At 40.1% G+C, this 19,993-nt stretch overlaps 1 long non-coding RNA gene across 2 annotated transcripts; it reads right to left on the reverse strand.

Annotated features, from left to right (window-relative positions):
• Positions 1–1,263: 1,263 nt before the first annotated feature.
• LOC308059209 lies at positions 1,264–19,836 on the reverse strand. 2 transcript variants are annotated; one of them, XR_013926170.1, is made up of 4 exons: positions 18,005–19,836; positions 8,920–8,986; positions 5,493–5,606; positions 1,264–3,547 (listed from the first exon to the last, which is right to left on the reverse strand). It is a non-coding gene; the product is annotated as an uncharacterized lncRNA (long non-coding RNA). The 2 variants fall into 2 exon arrangements; XR_013926171.1 differs by having other exon boundaries at positions 8,920–19,836.
• Between the last annotated feature and the right edge of the window lie 157 nt (positions 19,837–19,993).

Below are 19,993 nucleotides of genomic sequence, written 5' to 3' on the forward strand. Positions count from 1 at the left end.
TCCAGGTCTCTCTTCACCCAGTGCTCCCCTTTCACACCCCTTACTGCTATTTAGCTACTTAGCAGGACCTAGTCACAGCTGCACATTATCCACGTCAGCCAACCCACCACACCTGAAGCCAGCCCACAGCTGTATATTATCAATGTTAATTAACCTGCCTTCGTTCCTCTATAATTCCTCTACACAGAATATATTTTATATTTTAATATTTGAGACTTTTCAGAAAAAAAAATGATTTTGCATCAGGTATGTCTTTGCTGTAATCTTGTTTATTTGAGGAAAATGTACATGAAGTTCTGTTTCCCTGAATATGGTGGAAAATACAAACCAGGAGACATACCTTTCACCTGATAACACTTTGCTCTGAATTCGCTGGTTTGGATTGCTCTCTGACAACAATTAATTTTCTTGTTGTTTCCTGTGTTTTCCTTCTAGTGTACACAGATGCATACACAGTAATTTCAAAACAGGTTATGTATTGCCACTTCATCTAAACTTTGAACACAACTCCTATGAGGAGTGGATAAGGACTTTGGGCTTGTGTGCTTTAGAGAACAGGAGGCTGAGGGGCAACCTCATTGCTCTCTGCAGCTTCCTGAGGAGGCGAAGTATGGAGGGAGGTGTTGACCTCTTCTCCCTGGAATCCAGCGACACAATGTGTAGGGATGGTTCAAGGTGATCAGGGGAGGTTTAGACTGGATACCAGGAAGCATTTCTTTACCAAGAGGGTGGTCAAACAGTGGAACAGGCCTCCTAGAGAGGTGGCCAATGCTCCAAGCCTGTCAGTGTTTAATAGGCATTTTGACAATGCCCTTAATAACAAGCTTTAACTTCTGGTCAGCCCTGAACGGGTCAGGCAGCTGGACTAGATGAAAATTGTAGGTCCCTTCCAACTGAAATATTGTGTTCTAAATTTCCATTGCTGTCTGCCATTAGTAAAACAATCAGAAATGCAACTGTTTCCTTGTTTGGCTTGAATGAAATAGCTGGCCTTGCTATCCACATCAGCTTTAGAAAAGCTGTGATCCTGTATCAGTTAAAAACCAAAGAGTTATAAGCCATTCAGCTTCCTGCATAATAGCTGAATTGTGAACAAAACATTAAGTTTAAGCTTTTCAGTTAAGATATATACCTCCCCTATGTTTTTATGGTACTTTGGGGTAATGGAAAAGATAAGACTTGAATATGTACAACACAGATTAATAATAATTTCATAGTTATGTCATGCCAAGTTTCAGAAAGAAAAGACTCTCACAGGCAAAATGGAATTCTTAAACTTGAAATATAAAGACACGGGGAGTGCTCGAATTCAAAAAACACAACCTTTTTTGGAGAAACTCAGGTACAAACTGTAACTTCATTTTTAGCATTGTGTTGAACCTTTTGGCTTTGGTTGATATCAATAGATGAGCCACTATCACAGATATAAAAGAACTACTTTTCAAAAAAATCTTAGACAACAGCCATAGACAATTTCAAAAGTATAAACCCCAACTGCTTTAATAAAAACGTCTTGGCAGATTTTGAATTGCCATATTTGTTTAATGCTATTCTGAAATTGGATAAAAGTTTTTTTTAAAGAAAAGTTTTAAAAATATATTAAGCTGCCTTATAGATTTCATAGCTGAAATAATTAGGTGTCACTAGGCAAAATACAGGTCAGTTAGGAATCTTAGTTTTACGGATCAGATGTGTTCATAATGACTACGTGGGCAACCCACTTGACTGAACACTGCATGTGCCTCAGATCCACTAGAATCACTTCTGGATACTGTAAATATTTTTGGAAAGTTTAAAGATACTTAAGCTGAAATATCTAATACCACTTGCAGTATTCCTTGTGTTGTCTTATACTGATGTCACTTACACTAGCTCCAAAGTTCAGCCATACTACCTCTTACATATTCATTCCCGAAACTATGAGGACTGTTTAAATTTATCATTATCTGATGTCTTGAATTGTCGGAATGCCAGATGAAGCCATGTATGTAATCACACTCAGTTGGAGGAGACAGTGGCAGAGAGCCTGAGCTGCAGAAAGCTACAGGAAGCTACCCAAGACTGCCTAGCTTTGCTTGGCAAGTGTGATGCTCCCTCAATGTTTCAGGGACTCGTGGACAAGATATTAATGTAATTGTGGTTATATATTCACAACATAATAAATGCTAACTTATGCATACATCTTATAGATTTAACATATACAAAGAACCAGAGCTATTTTTTTAGAAGTTATTCAGGGTAATGGGATTCATTTCCACCCCAGCCCTGTAATGAAATATGAGTAATGAGGAAACCCACTGAGGATAAGCTTTGAGAAATCAAAAAATGGTAAGGCTTATAGATGTGTCTTTTGCTGGAGTGTCCAGGTTTACCCACAAAATGGCAAGTGAAATCTTTCATGGGCTTAGCTAGAGAACACAAAATTGCATGCACATTTTTTTTATAACTGTGACTTTTTGAGTGGACTCATTTGATAGAGATCAAATTAAAGATGGCATAGAGATGATACACTGGTGTGGTGGGTTAGCCATGGCTAGCACTCAAACTCCCACCCAGCTGCTCTCTCACTGCCCCTCCTCAGTGGGACAGGAGCTAAAAATAAGATTAAAAGCTCATGTGTCAAGATGAGGACAAGGAGATTGCTCACCAATGACTATCACAAGCAAAACAGACGACCTCGGAAAAATTAATATCAAGAGTTAAAATTGAGTAAGATGATAAGAAAAAAGACATAAAATAAACCACTTTCTCCCCACTTTTTCCCAGGCTCCAAATCATTCCTTCGTTCCCAACTCCTCTACCTACTGCCCCCACCCCTGAGCAGTGGTCAGTCTGTAACATCTCATCACTTTCTCATAACACTTTCCTCCTGCTCCAGCATGGGTCCTTCCATGGGCTGCAGTCCTTCAGAGTAAACCTGCTTTTGCATGGGCTCTCCAGGGGCTGCGGTTCCTGTCAGGAGCCTGATCCACAATGGTCTCTTCCAGGGGCTGCAGGGGAATCTCTGCTCTGGCACCTGGAGCACCTCCTTTCACTCCTTCTCTCACCTTGGTGTCTGCAGGACTGTTTCTCTCTTTTGTACCTTCTTGGTACAAAATGGGGCAGACAAGATAAAACACAATCCTATATAAATCCAGTAATTAGAAGCCTGGACTCTATAGTGAATAGGATCTCAGATTAATACTTCTGCAAGAGTTTGGAGGTGGAAACTCTCATATAACTTCTTATGTGAGTGAAGCTACAAGATGATAGTGCCACTTTTTGGCCATCTAGGCCAACCAGATGAATAAACAACCAGGTTCTAGTTGTCAAAAGGGTTATAAACTAATGAGGGTTGGGGGATTTGAACACACTGACTCACTGGTTGTTGGCACTTCTTATACTATGGTACTATGGTTTTATTCACACACATGAGGTCGGTTTGTTTGCTTGTTTAAATAAATGAAGGCAGAAATAATAGGCAATGAGTGAGTGTCTACTTCTAGTCTTGGGTGGACCTGTAACAAGGATGGGTACTATGGAGACCCATGAGGAAAGACACTTCAGCCTGTGAGAAAAAAAAAAAAGATCATGTTGGAAATTGGATGAGGAGATGGTTACCATCTGAAGGACTTGCATAAATGCCCATGAGTAAACAATTACTCACAGATGGTCAAAGTCTGAGGTTTGTTAAGTACGTTATTCACTGGAAGAGGATGTTTCTGCTAGGTCAGCAATGGCCACTTGTTCAATGTGGGATGGTTGTGATTACACTGTTTTTTTGTCTATTGACTTAAAACAAAATCAGTTTGGAAAACTATTTTAACCAGAAATGCAGTGGTGCATAAGTGCCTAAGAGTCAGAATGAGACTAAGGTTTCTTTAGCTGCCAGGAGAGATTGTTCTTGTTGCCTGACCATTCATTTATTTTCATAGGTGATAGTCCCTCATGAAATCCATGTGATGGCCCCTGCGGAATTATCAGTATTACCCTCCCTTTCCTGTGTTTCAGAGTATGAAACAATAATTTTGCCCTTAATGAGCATGTGGCAATGAATATCTGCTACAGTTATAGTCTACAGAAGAGAAGAGAAGATGATTTTAAATTTGTAAGCTATCTGCCAGATTTTAGAATTTAATTTGCAAGACAAAACTTCCACAATATTGTGTTTATGTTGCAGTGTCATTTACTGTTTAATAGAAACATCCACAATGCCCTAGTTCCATCTGTTATAAATAGTGAAGGCTGATAAACACTATGCAAACACAAGATGCAGCTTTCTGGCAAATTATGTTTAGTACAGCCCCCAAACATAAAGCAAGATTTATAATATTTGCATATCTTTTTTTTTTTTTTTTTTTTTTTACTCTGCAGTAATTACTCTAGAGCTTCAAGTAGATATATAAATAACATCCAAAGTTTTACATTAAATCATTGTTTGAGAAGACAAAGACAAATATATTCACACACGCACGTTTCACACCTTCAGTTGTAGTGCAGTTGCAAATCTTGTTATGGCTGCAGAATTTTTGGTGTATCTACTTGCACATATATTTTTTATCAGACAAATACAGCTGAAAGGCAAGACCACACACTAGTATGAACATTGTATGAACAAAACTCTGTTTTTGATTAAGAAAACGGAGATGAACCAGATGAGTAGCAATAGACTTGCAAAGGACTCTCAGATGAATAACCAAAGGTGAAACTACTGTGGTTCCCTGCTCAGGAGAAAGGGAGAAGTTGTGTAGCAATAGGGTGAGGCACTGAGCAAGACTGTTAGAAGGTGTGGGTGAGGTGTGGTAGCAAGAGAAGGTTCCTGGTAAAGCTGTTTGGGAGTGATTATCATTTGTGAAGAATGAAAACCAAATTGTTCTACACAGTTAAGAAAACCAAACTTGCAATCTGAAACACCTGAGACAGTCTATAGAAACACTTGAAAAGACAGAGTTTAAGTAAGTTTATGTCTTCTTTTGCTCAAGCTGGATGCCAGCAGGTAAATCATGCATCCACTCAAAAAGTGGAAGAAATTTTTTTTTTGTTTTATTTCTGAAGCAGAAATATTTCAAAGGAATTAACTTGACAAACTTCACCATAGTCACTGCTGACAGTCTTCAAGGTTACTGGACATTTCTTCCTCTACAGAAAATGTTTGTTTTTCCAGTTGAGTTGCCTGACTTTGACTTAACCGTACCCTTTCCAGGACATATCCACACGATTTAAAACTTCCCACTTGCATGAGCAGATCATTTTATAGACAGGACTTTTTGAAAGCTAAGCTAAAACACTGGCTTTTGGAAAGAGAAGGTGTAAAAGGCTCTGAGAATAGTTTTGCACATCCATCTCCTCAATTGTATTTGATCTTGGCATTAGCAGAAGAAATTAGCAGAATTAGCAGAAGGAGACACACTCCTTAAGTCAAAAGGTATATTATGGAAACCAAACGCTTCCCAGGCTGTCACCCCAGTGCAAGACAATTCTTCCATATCCACAGCCCTAACTGAGTAACTCACAGTGCTCATACATTCATGGTTTCATCTTCTGTCTTCCCCAATGTGTTAAGTATTGACTTCTGAAGTCTTTTCCTCCTGTCAATACAGGGATGTGTCTTCAACATGAGCCTCGAACTGGAGGGAGAGGATAATGGGGAAGAAGATGTGTCTATTTACAACACCGGCCAATGTAGTTGTAGTTCAATTTATTAACATGTTTATTTTGGACTTTTTGCTGCAATATAGTATGTTTGGTTTCTGGAATAAAAGTGCAGCTTTTTAAGTATACCAAGTTAGAACATATAACAAGAAAGTGACCTTAATCTGGGATACAGTAAAGTGTAAAGTAAAAAGAATTCTGTCAGAAAGACAGAAACTTACAGAAAATGCAGGTCCTTTACCCCTCGGGCCATTACTTCTTTATATTCTGGAATTTTAAAATGTGCATTCTTTCCATTCTTTGTTTGTGACCTTTCTTGTAAGGACAGGCTTTTTCTTATCTTTTTCTTCCTGGAGTCAAGTTAATTTAATTTACTGATCATATCAAAGGCCTAATTCTTATGTATGTGTATTTCACTAGATTAGTTTAACTGGGTGTAAAAGAATGTTAAGTGAAGATAATAGGATGATTTGTTTGAACACAACAGGTACAAATTAAGTTGTTAACTATATTATATACATCACATTGCTTATCATGTCTGATAAGCAACCTCAATAACATTTACCTTTGGCACATCTTGTAGTTTTGTCAAGAACATAACTTTTTGTACCAATTTTTAGTTGCAATGAAAGAAAAAAAGAAGGCTCCTGATTCAGAAATAGATTTTGCCCGTGCTTCCTTTTCCTCTTAGCCATCTGCCCTCCACATGCTGTGGGGAGAAGTCAGTGTTTTATGAAGTAACTACTACTGCACTGATGGAAATAACGGCATGGTCTAGTATAAGGAACTAAAACTGGTCTATTGTAAAGAACTGAAGTTGATGCTAGTTTAACCTACAAGGTTGTGGTGCAAAGTGGTTTAGTTCATGCAGAAGAGACAGGGAGGTCCAAGAGAACTACGATAGATGGATGAGATGGACATTCAGCTCTTGTCCCCAGAACAGCCTTTTGTTTGTATGAATCAGCACCCTGATAAAAATCCCTGTTGTTGTCGTCAGGCATCATGTAAGGTCTGCATTTTGAGCCTAAATTACAGCATCACTTCGGTTCCACCACTGAGTAAGGCCAGCAGAGCTAATGAATTAGGCATACAGTTAAAGCCATTTAGACTGCAAGGAGCTTCTCTCTGGAAGGACCCTTGTCCAATCCACCATTTAGAGTATGTCTGGTAGGTTGCTCAGGTTGTTCAGTTGAGTTTTCAGTATTTGAGTATATATAAGTGTGGAGATTCCTCAGCCTCCTTGGGCAACTTGCGGCTGCCTATTCTCAATAGGAGTAGTTTTTTTCTCTTAGTATTTTATCAGAATTTCCTTTGTAGCAGTTTGTGCTCACGCTGTCTCATGCTTTTACTGCACACCCTCAATGAGAGTCCAGCTTCATCTTCCCCACACCCCCCAATAGGCATTTGTAGACAACAACTTCCCCCAGCCTTCTCAAGGCTAAACAAACTCAGTTCTTTCAAGCTTCTCCTCCTAAAGTCATGGACCTAAATTCTTAATCACCCATGGTAGATAAACAATTCATATAAACTTGTGCATTAAACACAATATAGTGTTCAGCTCTTGGAATTCAAGTTCTAGACATACAGCAAATTTATCTTTGTGTTCAGGAGACAGAGGAGCCAAAACAAATTACAAGATTTATCCTATATGCATGTAAATTGGCAGGATAACGTAAATCTAAAGTGTCTGAATTAATTGCTATGATCCTTAGATAAACTAACAAGAAACCTGAGAAGTGTATTTGTATGCTTATATATGGCATTAGTGCAGAGATGAGTGAGAAATAACACTATTTTCTTCTGTTTAGTTTTTAAAAACATACAGCAAATACTTGCAGATTTCTTCTGAATCTTTTTTAATTTGGTAGTTTGGAAACCATACCTTAAAGCCAGAAGATAACTTAGTAAGTTTTATTTAATAAGTTTAGCCAACAGGAAAGTCAGTGCTTACGTGATCATAGTCTATCAGTATGTACACTGGGATAAGACTTAGAGAATGGTGAAATCAGTAAAACAACATATAGAAGTTCTGTAGTTGGAAGACAAACATATCAATTCAAGCTAAAATAATGTACATCATTTTAGCATGATGGCAATTTACAGTCAAAACAACTTACCTTGGGAATTAATGAGTTTATCACTATGTGAAGCCTTTAAATTATGATTATGTGTCTTTCTGAGAGATGTCTTCCATCTCAGTCAGAAATTATAGGTCAGGAATTATGGGCTGAGGTATTGTGAACTACATTATGCAAAAGCTCAGAGTAAATTGTCTGCATAGTTATTTCAGTTTTTAACTCTGTGGATCTATGAAGTAGAACCAGAGTGATGTGCTACATGGTTAATCCCCAATGGCTGCCTGGACTGGAAGAATTACCCTACTTCTGTGTCAGATACTACCATGCTTGCCATTTTCCAAATTTCTAATCACCTGCGTTCATTTTTGTGACACCTGTGCCAAAAGATGGCAGGAGAAAAATATGTTTGGTTTAGGTAGGGGTTTTTTTTGGACATATTAGACTGTCTTCTTCTGATAGTTAAGATAACTTGGGTTCTATCTCCTATTGGAAATAACTGGATTTTTAAGAGAATTTCTGATCACTAGGCATAATGAAAATAAAATTCATTAAATAATCTAGGTGGATTACAATCCCTAATAACATGCCACTTTCACAGCCTTTGAACTGAGATTTTATTTTTTGAATCTACTACATATGAAATTCTCTACAACAAATAATAAACAAACCTGATGTATATAACTTCGGAAGAGAACAGAGAAGAGCATTCCAAACCTAGGAAATAATTTGTCTCTCTCCTTTTGGCTACATGTAGAAGCAGAGAAACATTTAAATCACCCAAGGAAAGCTATTAAGATAATTATGATCTAAAATCTCTGCACTTCATCTTTCTGTGATGCTCCTAGTCAGAAAAGCATTAGGCTTCAGTTTCCTGTAATTTCCTCTAGAAAGCCCTCTCTTTTTTGTGGGACTCCTCCCATTTGCAGGACTGGGCTTTTTGTCCCTGGAGCTATTCCATCAGTTCTATAGTAGCATATCACATGCACCCCTCAGCCTCCTTATACAACAACTTGCAGTAAATCTTCAGTTTATATCCTAAAACGTTTTTTATGAGGCATAGAAATAAGCTTTCCTTCAGTAAGTGATACTTCCTCAGCTTTCCAAAAGCACAACCTAAGCTGAGAAACCTAAAATAAATTGTATGCGTGTTCTATAGAAATCCTCTAAACAAATAAAACTGAGACATTTTATAGCAGTAATAATTTCTTACTTGCAAGTGTTTCACAAGACTCCCACAGCAGCAGGTGTTAAGGAAGTATCCATCTGTTCTTGTTACTCTGCACAGAAATATATTGAATAGACAGAGTTTCTAAATGTTAAGGGTTGTCATTAATATGGGTTAGCTGTGATCATCACTTAAGGCATTCTTGATATTGAAATGAAAATGACGACTATCTCTGGTTCTGTTGCAATTTAAGAATGTGATCAATGGTTCCCTGAAGAAACATCCTGTCAACTGAGTACTTTTTAAATTATCTTTTGAAAACTGCTTCAGTGACTGAACCTGAAATGCTGTATCAGCAGCATTACTGTTCTCTGAAAATATGGATCAAAACCCAACTGTTGCAGATATGTTAATTGATGAAGGAGGTTAAGAGATCTGAAGCCTTTAGACTACACTTGAAACTTAAATTTCTATTTAAATATTGAAGGCTTTTCAGCTTTTCCCTGCATTGCATCAAGTTATTTGAGTTACATCTAAGCAAGGCTTCGGAGTCTCTAAACTTAAGTGCTATGGTACAGAGCAGTGAAATCAGCATGAGAAAGGAGAGATACACACATGCTGAGAAACACAACACATCAATGTTTTTGGAGATGAAACATAAAATATATGCAAATATGATATAGGTGAACCTACAAAATATCTATGAAACTTCTACACACTCCAGGGTGGCTTTATACCTTAAGTATTGATATTTAAGCTACTACATTGTTTTATATTCAGATCAGAAAATGCATTTTGGCAAGCAGTGTAAAAGTGTAAAGAATGAAAATTCTCTCTTTGCTATTCAGCATTGTTACACACTAAACAGGAGGGAACAAAAAAGGGTTTCAGCATGTAGCACATATAACAGTTACAATATCTTTAGAATTAAGACTAAAATAGTATCAACTGAGGTATTAAGGCTTTGGATTAGTTTGTGATTTGCAAAGGCTGGTAGCTTCCATCCAAAAAACTGCTAGCAGTGCCTTGCTCAAATGCCAAAGTTTAATCTGCCCATTCTGCTTTCACTTTTATTTCTGTATTCCTCTTTGTCCTCTCACAAAGGCATGTTGCTTTAAGTCCTGTGGAACATTTTGCCATTTGTATGTAAATGCTTTTGTCTGGATACATGGTAGCCAAATATATTCGTTCCATGATGGAATCATTCTGGTATTGTCAACTACAACTGTTTACAGCTGAATCTATCTGCAAAGCTTCAGGATCTTAGTTTTGAAACCATCAGTTAAAAAATAATAATACAGAGCTTTGCATTTTCCAAAGAATCCTCTCAAAGAAATAAAGGCTGGCCGGCCTCCAGCTGGTATGGGATCTTTCCAGATTTGAAGCCCAACCTTAAATGCACTTATAAATATAAACTTACATTGGCTTTTTGTGGTTTACGGAAGGTGCTTCCACCCCCCCCACCCACCCCCGTTGTTGACTGTATTGAGATTTTTAGATCTATGAAACTGGAGTATAGGACACTGGGTTTTTTTAGAAAATAGTTTGTTAGCAATTTTGCAGTTGGTAAAATTAGAATAGCATTTTTACAGAGGAAAAAACTCAACAAACAACAATAACGATGACAACAAACAAAGCAAAAAAAACCCACCCTACCACAATCTAGACAACAGAGCATGAAATATAATAATTTGATTGACAGAAAAGTATAGATTGTATGCTAGGATTGTTTTGGCACTAGGCATTTTGCTAAGCCACCTGCCAGGTTAAGCCACTCTAATAATGTAACCAGGGTAATACTGCTGGCGTCAACATGAAAGACTGATTTGTGCAGCCAGTAAGGACCGGGCACCTTAATGCATTAACTGGAGCTGTTAGGAAATGTTTGGAAAGAAATATGTAAAATAGGTATAAAGGGTTCTTTTAGATTGCTCAGTGTTCTGCTTTGGGCAGTATTTGTTAACAGCAAGCCACTCTCTTTCTAAGGCTAAGAGAACGTGGCTGCAAAGCACTGAAATAGATAAAAAACTGCTGGTAGATTCTGCTCTACAGTTCGGCTTTTTGTGCTTTGATGGGAAACAACTGTTTCGTTTTTAGCAATAAAAGTGTGTCAGCCCATGCTTGTGTTCTGCTGATGTAAATCTGAGCCTTGCAGCAGTAATTGAAGAAAATCTGAAAATAGACAAACCCAACAAAACTTGAAAGTTTTAATTAGGCTTTACAAAAATGGCCACTGAGTTGGTCAAGTTGTTTCTACCACATTATACCCCTCTTCTTCCCATCCCTCTGTTGTCTCCCATATGCTTTTCCCACACACACATTTCCTGTCCCTCTCACATCTGCCTTTCATATGGCCTTCAGTTATGTGCTCTTCTCACACCTCTAATTTGCAGCTACACTGCTCCACAAATAATGGGCTTGTTTTTTTCCAGAGAGGCAATGATTTGATGATATACTGTCTCCAGCATCAGCGCTGACTTAATTAATTTCTACCCCTATGTCAACACAACTGGTGCAGGACTGTAATATGCATCAGATCAGAAGAGATCCACTTTAAAGTTAAAAACCTCAGCACCTCTTCCCTCTGAGTTTCCCTTTTTTCAGCTGGATACCTGGTTCATATCGTAGCTCCACAAGCATAAGCATATGTAAACATAATTAAAGGAATGCCTCAGCAAATTTCATAGAGGGTGAAACAGAGTACTGATTATTTCTGATTTTGTGGCCAGATGAGGGAAAAATAGAAAATTATAAAAACTGTTTTCAGCCTCTGTGCCAAAAGGCAATTTGTGTGAGAAGAAAAAAGGGAGTGCTTAATGACCCTTCTGTAAGGTTTTCTGTTGCATCTACTTTGATTTGCTTACTAGCAGCATTACTTGATGTATTATTGTTTCATGATAAGAATTTATTTTCATTCAATGCATCTTATTTTACTGGTCTGAATTTCAGTTGACATGGCTAGCCCAAATTGTTGCTCTAGGCTGTGGCCCAAGTTGTTGCCAATTTTTCATTATTCTCTCAATTTTTTATGGCCTTCCTCTAGAACTTTTTCTTCTGATCTCTCATTTCTCCCTTCCACCCACCCCACCCCCCTCACCCCCCTTTTGCTCATTTTTCATGGTGAGTGCCAGTTCTCAACGGTTCACTAATTTGGCAGACAGCACTGTGCTTTCTGGAGTGTATTTGTGTCTCCCAGGCTGTCAACTGTTGGATTCTGCATAGACTACTTGCTGAATTTGCACTTATATCTGCTTCTGAACTGAATCAGGATTTTTTTGTAGACTCTGGAAAAAGTGAACTTATGCTTTTGTACTGAATTAAAGGAATTCCAGCTTTTAAAACAATTGTGGTAACAGAAGCCCACTTGTGGATTTCAGGCTATGCAGCTTTTTTGGTCTCTGAGGTGCTCCCCTTTACTCTTATGCCCTGTTGCCGTATGGACTCCGTTTGAAATATCTTAGGCACTCAGGATAAATAACCGAGCCAAGGAAGCTCAAAGTGTATACTTGGAAGTAATAAGAAGTTGCTCAGGGCTCTAGCATTACTGGGTTTTTTTCATTCTTTGAGAACATCAGAATTTAACCTAAAAGTTACCTGAAACATATAGCTGGAAAAAGATTATTTTCCTTTTAAAAATTTACAATATAGATGGGTGCTTTAAAGATGAATCTGTAATTCCCTTCATAATGCTGCAGTTACTCAGAATATAGGGCCCAATTCTTTATTGAAAGAAGATTATAAATCTGCTATGAAGATCTGATGATTCTTTCACATTCTTTTTGTTTCTCCTGTTTTGCTAACAGGCAGGAAACAAGGAGCACCGAGGACAGAATAATAACCAAAATCAACAGAGACAGAAAAGATACATAAATAAAAGCAGAATCAGAAAATAAAGGAACTGAATCATTCGTAAGTGAAGGCCAGTAAACAGAATGTCTGGTTATTGCATTTGATTGTTAATTTTCTGTTTGTTAATGTAAGTGTTAATTTTGCTGCTTCTTCAAAGTTCTTAAGAAATTCAGTTATTTGTCCAAACTGCGCTGGTTTGGGCCTGCAGACTACTGTGGAAAAGCAGCGGTAGGCAAAAGCTGCCACATCTGAATAGGAAAGATGCATGACAGAGTGTATTTTCACTGCCAGGAAATAACACAGAAACATTCTTGCCTGTTTAGTGTGTATTCAATCACAGATAGAAAGTCAACTGCTTAGCTGGAGCCTGGCATGGATTTCCAGTAACTTGCTTTTCCTCAAGCACAAATATACGACAGCACTTGAGGAAAACCACAGAGTGAATCTTTAATAATCCAAAAATAATCTTTTTAGATTTCCATGAGAAAACGGTATTTATTCAGTCTTTTTGTCCCACCTTGCAATTAAGTCAAGTGCTGACACAGATTGCTGGATCATTTACACCCCAAACTGTTCATATGACGCCTTCTGGTATTGTGGATATACAAAATTAAAACTTTATGGCTTTTAATAGTAATAATAGCAAAACCAATATACAGAGTTACTGCACAGCCATATATATTGCTGCATAATAGGTAGTCACTGCTCTGCTGCGCAGCTGTACTCTTCAATCTAATCTATGTTTACAGTTAAGGTCATATTCTGTTTGTGTATTTTGCAGGATGATGGTGTCTATGTCTGTACTGCTCTGAAGGGTTGATCTACAGGCTTCCATCACCTCTAGTGTTTCGAGTATGGCTACCCTACCCTAGAGGAACGGGCTTAGCTTTAACAGGGACATTCTTGGGGCTGGACAGGCAACTCAAAGGTGTTCCATCCATGCCCACACTTCAGGTATTTTATGTCACCCTGAGAGATACCTGACACTGTGCAAGGTGTCCTCTTGCATGACACCTATTCCAGAAGGCCTTTAGCATGTTCAGCAGGTTTAGCATGGAGAGAAGGCCCTCCAAGTGCTTTCCCTAATTTATCTGCTCATATATATACCATGATTTCACCATGCAGCCCTTCATGAGTTCTGCCCAGCAGTGTTCATTAGTATTGACCTTAATTTCAGAGACATACAATGACAAATTCAACTTGAAAGGCAGAGGAAGCATAAGCGAAGCAGAAGTATGCAGAATGGACCAGGCATTCCCTACCTGCTCTCCTATTTGAGGCCACTCTTGCTGTCTTATACATTGAGTGACTGTATGGATAGCAGTTGGCCTTTAGCAGTGCCTCCAGTATTACTGAGTTTTGTTCAGTTACATCATGTGTATTGATTTCAGACATGAACTGACTGCCAATGGGACAGTAACTTCTTCATGTAACAGACCACATTGATGGCTCTGGGGTAGGAGCTCTCAGGAAGCAGCAGTGTGGAATGCCCCACAAGGGAAGGAAGCCAGGAGCTGAGGGCAACAGCAAGGCAACGATCCCGCCTAGGCAGACACAATCCCACAGTACCTGAGCAGGTACCATGCTAGTGAGCAGGATCAGCCAATATTCAAGATTACTAGACATGTCTTCAGTGATGAAACAAGTGCAAGGTCAAGCCAGCATGTCAGACTAGTGGTTCAGGATCAGCAAGCCACATGGCCAGGCACAGACATACCTCAAGCAAGTCTCACGGATGGAGGCCTGAGCTTCAACGCAGCTACCAAGCAAAAGTCAGGAGGCCCCCCTGAGGCTTCCCATAGCTCCTTCTCACATCGCTCTTTCCCCAGCAGCCTTATCCAAGGCTACAACTGTGCCATATCACATATCACAGGAATAAAGCATGGACAGCCAAACCCCTTGGGGTGGGGGTGGGGAGGGGAGAAGCTGCAGAGCCTCTCGGTGCACTCAGAGCCCTGACAGCAGCATGCTTATTTCCAGATTTCCATCCAGTCCAGAAGGTATCAGTGTCTTAAAAGTAATCTTGTTAGAGAGGAGGCGCAGCTGTTCAGGGCTGGGATGTTTACTGCAGCCTGGTGAAAGTCTGCGAAGCCATATGCTGTTTGATGCTCTGCTCCCTGGCTATTTACCAATTCAGTGTCCAGGGGACTAGTAGGTTGAGCTGTGCCGGAATTACTGACAAACATAAGCCCTTGTGCTGGCCCTTGAGGGGTCCCACCTGTGTCACAATTATACGAGATAACATTCTGCTGTCCTTAGTGATCCATTGTGCCCTAGTGATCATTGCTGTGGTTCATCCATGCTTTCAGATCTGAACTGTCCACATTTTGATAAGCAGCCACACACAGACCAGGCAATAGCATCATGCTATATATAAATGCCCCCATCCCAACAACCACAGTGCCTCAGTCATTGTCTTCACAGCAGTGATGCTGTCTTTGTGACTGACATATCACCAGTCTGGACTATACCTTCAAGATCACCATGGCCTGCCATGCACTTAGTTATTTGCAGGAGAAACTGGGGAGTGTGGTCAAACTGAATGGTTCCAGAAGCAGACAGTCAGATGACAAAAGCCATTAGAGCAGCCTGACAAAAATACTAGCCTTGGCCTCAGTGGAAATTACCTCTCCTTGCAACACCAGGTCACATGAGCAGCAGTAAAGAACTGCATTTTGGGCACATTTTTACATGCCTGTCATTACCCGGTACTCCAGAGGAGGGGTTGTCTCCCTCAGTCAGTGGATGACATGGTGTACATATCCTGATTTTTGTGAAGAAATTACAGGATTTAGTTATTCTTTGCTAAAATAAACAACAGGAGCTAGCTGCTGCTCAAATTCAATTTCTGCTTTTAGCCTCCTGCATTTCTAATAAGTAAAGCAGATAAATAACAAGGTATGCAAGCAAAGTGATAGTCATACAGCGTTAAACAGTAATACTTCAGACTTTGATGATTAATAATCTGAATGTAATAGAAAACAAGTTGTACTGCATAATTAAATACAGCTTAGAAGCAGAGCCCAGCACAGGGTCGTTACTGCTTACCTTGGTCTCAAGTTACATTATTGGACATGGTTGCATACTTGCAGTTAGCATGCTTAAGATTACATATTAAGCAATCTTTCCCCATTTACCCCTTCTACCTTCGTAAATAGCCATGTCATACCTTGAACATATATAATACCTAGAAGGTAAATTTAATAGATCTAAAACTTAATGAAACAATCTTATTGATTTAAGAAGACCTTATTAAAATGTAAATAGCTTCATGCACAGGACTTTGAAGATACCAAGTACTAGATACATTTTATTTCTTTGAAGGGGAAGATCAATAGAGATAATTCTCCAGTATTCCTTGAAAGCTGAAATCCTTTGTAAAAGATGTACCAGAGCTGTTAAGCCTCATGCCTGGTTTTTGGATGATTCAGAATGCTGTTACTATTAAGCCTGTTTCTGCTTGAAACACTGAAAAATCCATCTTCAGAGACAAACCATGGATAAATGAGTATGTTTCTCATTAGACCTGTTCACACATTAATACAGCAGCAGAACTGTCATTCTCAGGGCCCGGAGCATATCCCCCTTCTAGGAGATTAGTTAGCTGAGTCAATGAGTTTAGCTGGTCAGGTTCATGGTCAATTTTGTTGCCACTAAGAGTTGTTGCACAGAAGGTAAAAGCGAGGCCCTACCTCTCCGTTCCCGTGGGAGCTACATTTCAGCAGTGGCCTTACTGCCAGCCCCCACCTAGGCTACATCATCACTGCGTCACAGCTACATGTGCGTTCAGGCAGGTACCTCCTTCATCCCAACTTGGACTTGGCGTTCGGCTGAGGTTAGACTTGTATCATCCTGGTGGCCATGCTGGGTTATCACTGGCTGTGTCTGACCCTGGCCACTGTCTCTGGCCCTGTCTGACCTGGACTTGTCGCTCCTCCTGCCTGACATGGTACTGCGTCCCACTCCTGGCTTGTCTTCCCTTAAGATGCAGCCAGCCCTCACTGTTCCATGACACTTCTGTGTGTCATCGGTAGAATAACTGGGTGAGGCATTTCTTAAATTTTAACATAGCTGATTTACACATGTAGCATTTTTAGAGAGAACTGTCAACTAGCCATGCATGCAGATGATTTTGTGCAAACCATCCCAATGACTAAAAATTACTTTTTTTTTTTTTTTGGCTGGTAATGACATCTTTTAAAGGTACTACAAAAAACGATTTTGTATCACGAATTATCCTGAAGCCATATATGAAACTTAGCAGTGTTGTTTCTCATGGATCTTCTCACAGATCTCACATTTTTCCATGGCTAACACTGTGAAACAGATGCTTGGAAAGAAAACTTGGAACAAGCTTTTCAACTTTAAGGGAAGCACATCAAACTAGATTACGGTTTGGACAGAAGGAGTCCACTTGAACTTTGTGAACAGTGCTGCAATGGTTCATCTTGAGTAACATGCATTTTTCAGAGAAAGCTGTGGAGGCACAGAGCCCCTTACAGGTGTGCTGGAGCCTAGGCTTAGTCCCTGTACAGCCCCAGGTACTCTGATGCCCATTAGCTTCTGCAATGTGATTTCTTCTACAGGCAATGGATATGGAGATAAACTCCAATAATGTTTTACCACAAACAGTTGGTAGAGAGGGTCTTATGCCTCCAATTTGTGGTTTTCCGACTGCCTGGCCAGGCATTGTATCACCGTCTGTCTTACAGTGGGGCTAATTATTTACCTCTGTGCAGCACAGCTAACAGCAGCTAGAAACAGCAAAGATCAGGCAATGCCCTTTGTGGCAAGAGAAACACATATTAATGGGGACTTCTCACGTACAAAAGGATGTGCATCTCTCCACACACCCCCACCCCCCTCAGCTTACATATAACTAATTTGTTAGAACAAATGCCTGCACTGCAGACCTTTAAGGACAGTGCAGAGTACTACATTTTCTTTATAGATGGTGTTTTGTGCCATAGATGCAACAGCTGGCATAAATTACTGGTGTAATTGCCTGGTGATTTCTGTTAAGATTTAAGTAAGCAGAAGTTTCCATGACTTTAACATGAGGTAATACATGAAGTCCGTAAGTTTCATTATCTTCTCTTAGGTCATACTCCATCCCTTACTAATTGGCTGTATGGGCACCCCCCCCTTTTCAAGTTACAATGTTTACAAACCTTTTTTTGATAATATAATGTGCAGCCTGGTCAGAATCCAAATGCCAGGTGCTTTTATTCCTGGTTTTTTTTTGTGTAAGTGCCTGAACTGCCACTACATTTCCACCTACCTGATGGTACTCTTCCATGTCAGCAGCTGCTATGGTTGTTAAATGTTCAACAAGGGTGTGACTTGGTCACTTAACATTTTAGCATGGCTCTTCTGCTTAACTTCAGAGTATTCCTCAGCACTAATTTAAGGGTTTCTTTGGTATAGACATATGGTAGGGCTACTTCAGGGCTCATATATTAGTTCTCTTTCATGTTATTCCTTTAGAAGCTCATATTCACCTGCAGCCTTGCCATGATACATAACTGTACAACCTTTGAAAATCCAAGTAAGTGATGAGGCTATTCAATGTAGAACGATACAGGTGGCTGGGTTGGCTCAGTTTACTGGACTCTTGTTCACATGGCTCTGGTGTTTGCTCTCTATGAGCTTGCATCAAAAATCCGTTGTTGCACTTTCCCAATTAATAATGCTCCCTCTGGTAACTATTATTTTTAATTATTTTTTTTTAATTTTATTTTAATAACCAGCATGAGGATTAAAACTTCCCTGAATGGGATACTGATTGTTTTGAGATTTTGCTGGCAAAGATCGCATACTTCAGTCTTCTAAGAGGAAACGTATTATTTCAGGGTTAGAATACATTATCATTCTTAAGACTCCAAATCAGAAAAGCTTCAAGGGTATGTGTAGTGTTAGACATTGCTCAGTTTAATTTGACCAATACATGTTTTGTTTCCTTCTTATGTGTCAAGCTTTTTTTAATTATTGATATAAAAAAGGAATGTGTACTTTCTTGTAAAATAGTAGCCATGCAGAACACCATACACACTGGTGATGAAACCTCTGTCCCAGAGTATGTTATCTATAGATACAAAAGAGAGTAAAATGAATTAGCAGCATGTAGCAAAACACCACCCACAGACAAAAACAAAAAAACAACCAAACCCAGTGTTGGCCAGCACAGCTTGTTGTGTATAAAATTAATGAACACTTTCTACTGAGAATAGCAAAGAAAAGTTTTCAGATGGATTAAAAAAAAAAAAAAAGGCAAAACCTACAAGATTTGACCTGAAGGTGCTGCATGAAAACTGAAACATCCCAAGGATAAGAATGCCCCGTGAAGAAAAGTATGTCCTTAACAGACAAACGCAGCAGCCACCTAGGTTTTGAAACCTCAGTGCAGTAAAAAAAGAATTAACATTTGGTACCAGGGGGTTACAGAAGGAGCTGGAGGTGACTCGCCGATGCAAACAGTCTCTTCTGGAAGGTAGCTGCCCTCAGCTGCAGGCAGAAACCCTCAGCACCAAGGCTCGGGTAGGCATTTTCTTTCCTGACCCGCTCCCGTTCACCTTCTGGCAGTTTCCCCGCGCGCGCGGGCGCACCGTGGAGGGGAGGGCAGCACAGCACGCGCCGCCGGCCGCCCCGCCCCGCCCGGTGCTGGCGCCTGAGGGAACCGCGGCCTTACAAAGGCAGTAAAGAAACAGTGCTATTCTTTTGAAGTTTAATTCCCGTTAAAAAGGCAGATCACGAAAATAAACGCTTATGGCAGTAGCCAGTGTTTTAGGGAAAAACATTAAGGAAACACAGGAAAGCCTTTGTGTCTTGCCACTCTTAAAGGCCCCAAATCCCTCCTCAGCCACAACACCCATTCTGAGGGCATGGAAGACTACTGTCCTACACCGTGTTAGCAGCAATAACATTACTTATAAATGAAACGCGTTTAAAATAAACTTCCCGCTATCACAAGAAGGCAGGTCACTGCCCACCACCCCTGGGCGGCAGAGGGTCCCCGGCGCTGTGGCGCCCCCTGGGCAGCCCGGGGCAGCCCCGGCCGCAGGCACAAGGCAGGGCCCGCGCGCCGCCGCCTCCCCGCCCTGCGGCGCCTCCTCCTCTGCCTTCACTCCTTCCCTTCGCCACCATGGCAGCAACAGCTTCCAGCCAGGCGGCAAAACCGCCTCTCCAGCCGCCTCCCTCATCTCCGTAGCAGCCGGTCGCGGGCTTTGTTCGTCTCTGCCTGCGCCGCCTCCGCCCCTTCCTTCCGTTCCTC

Source organism: Falco punctatus, assembly GCF_963210335.1.
Source record: "Falco punctatus genome assembly, chromosome: 2".
NCBI classification, from domain to species: domain Eukaryota; kingdom Metazoa; phylum Chordata; class Aves; order Falconiformes; family Falconidae; genus Falco; species Falco punctatus.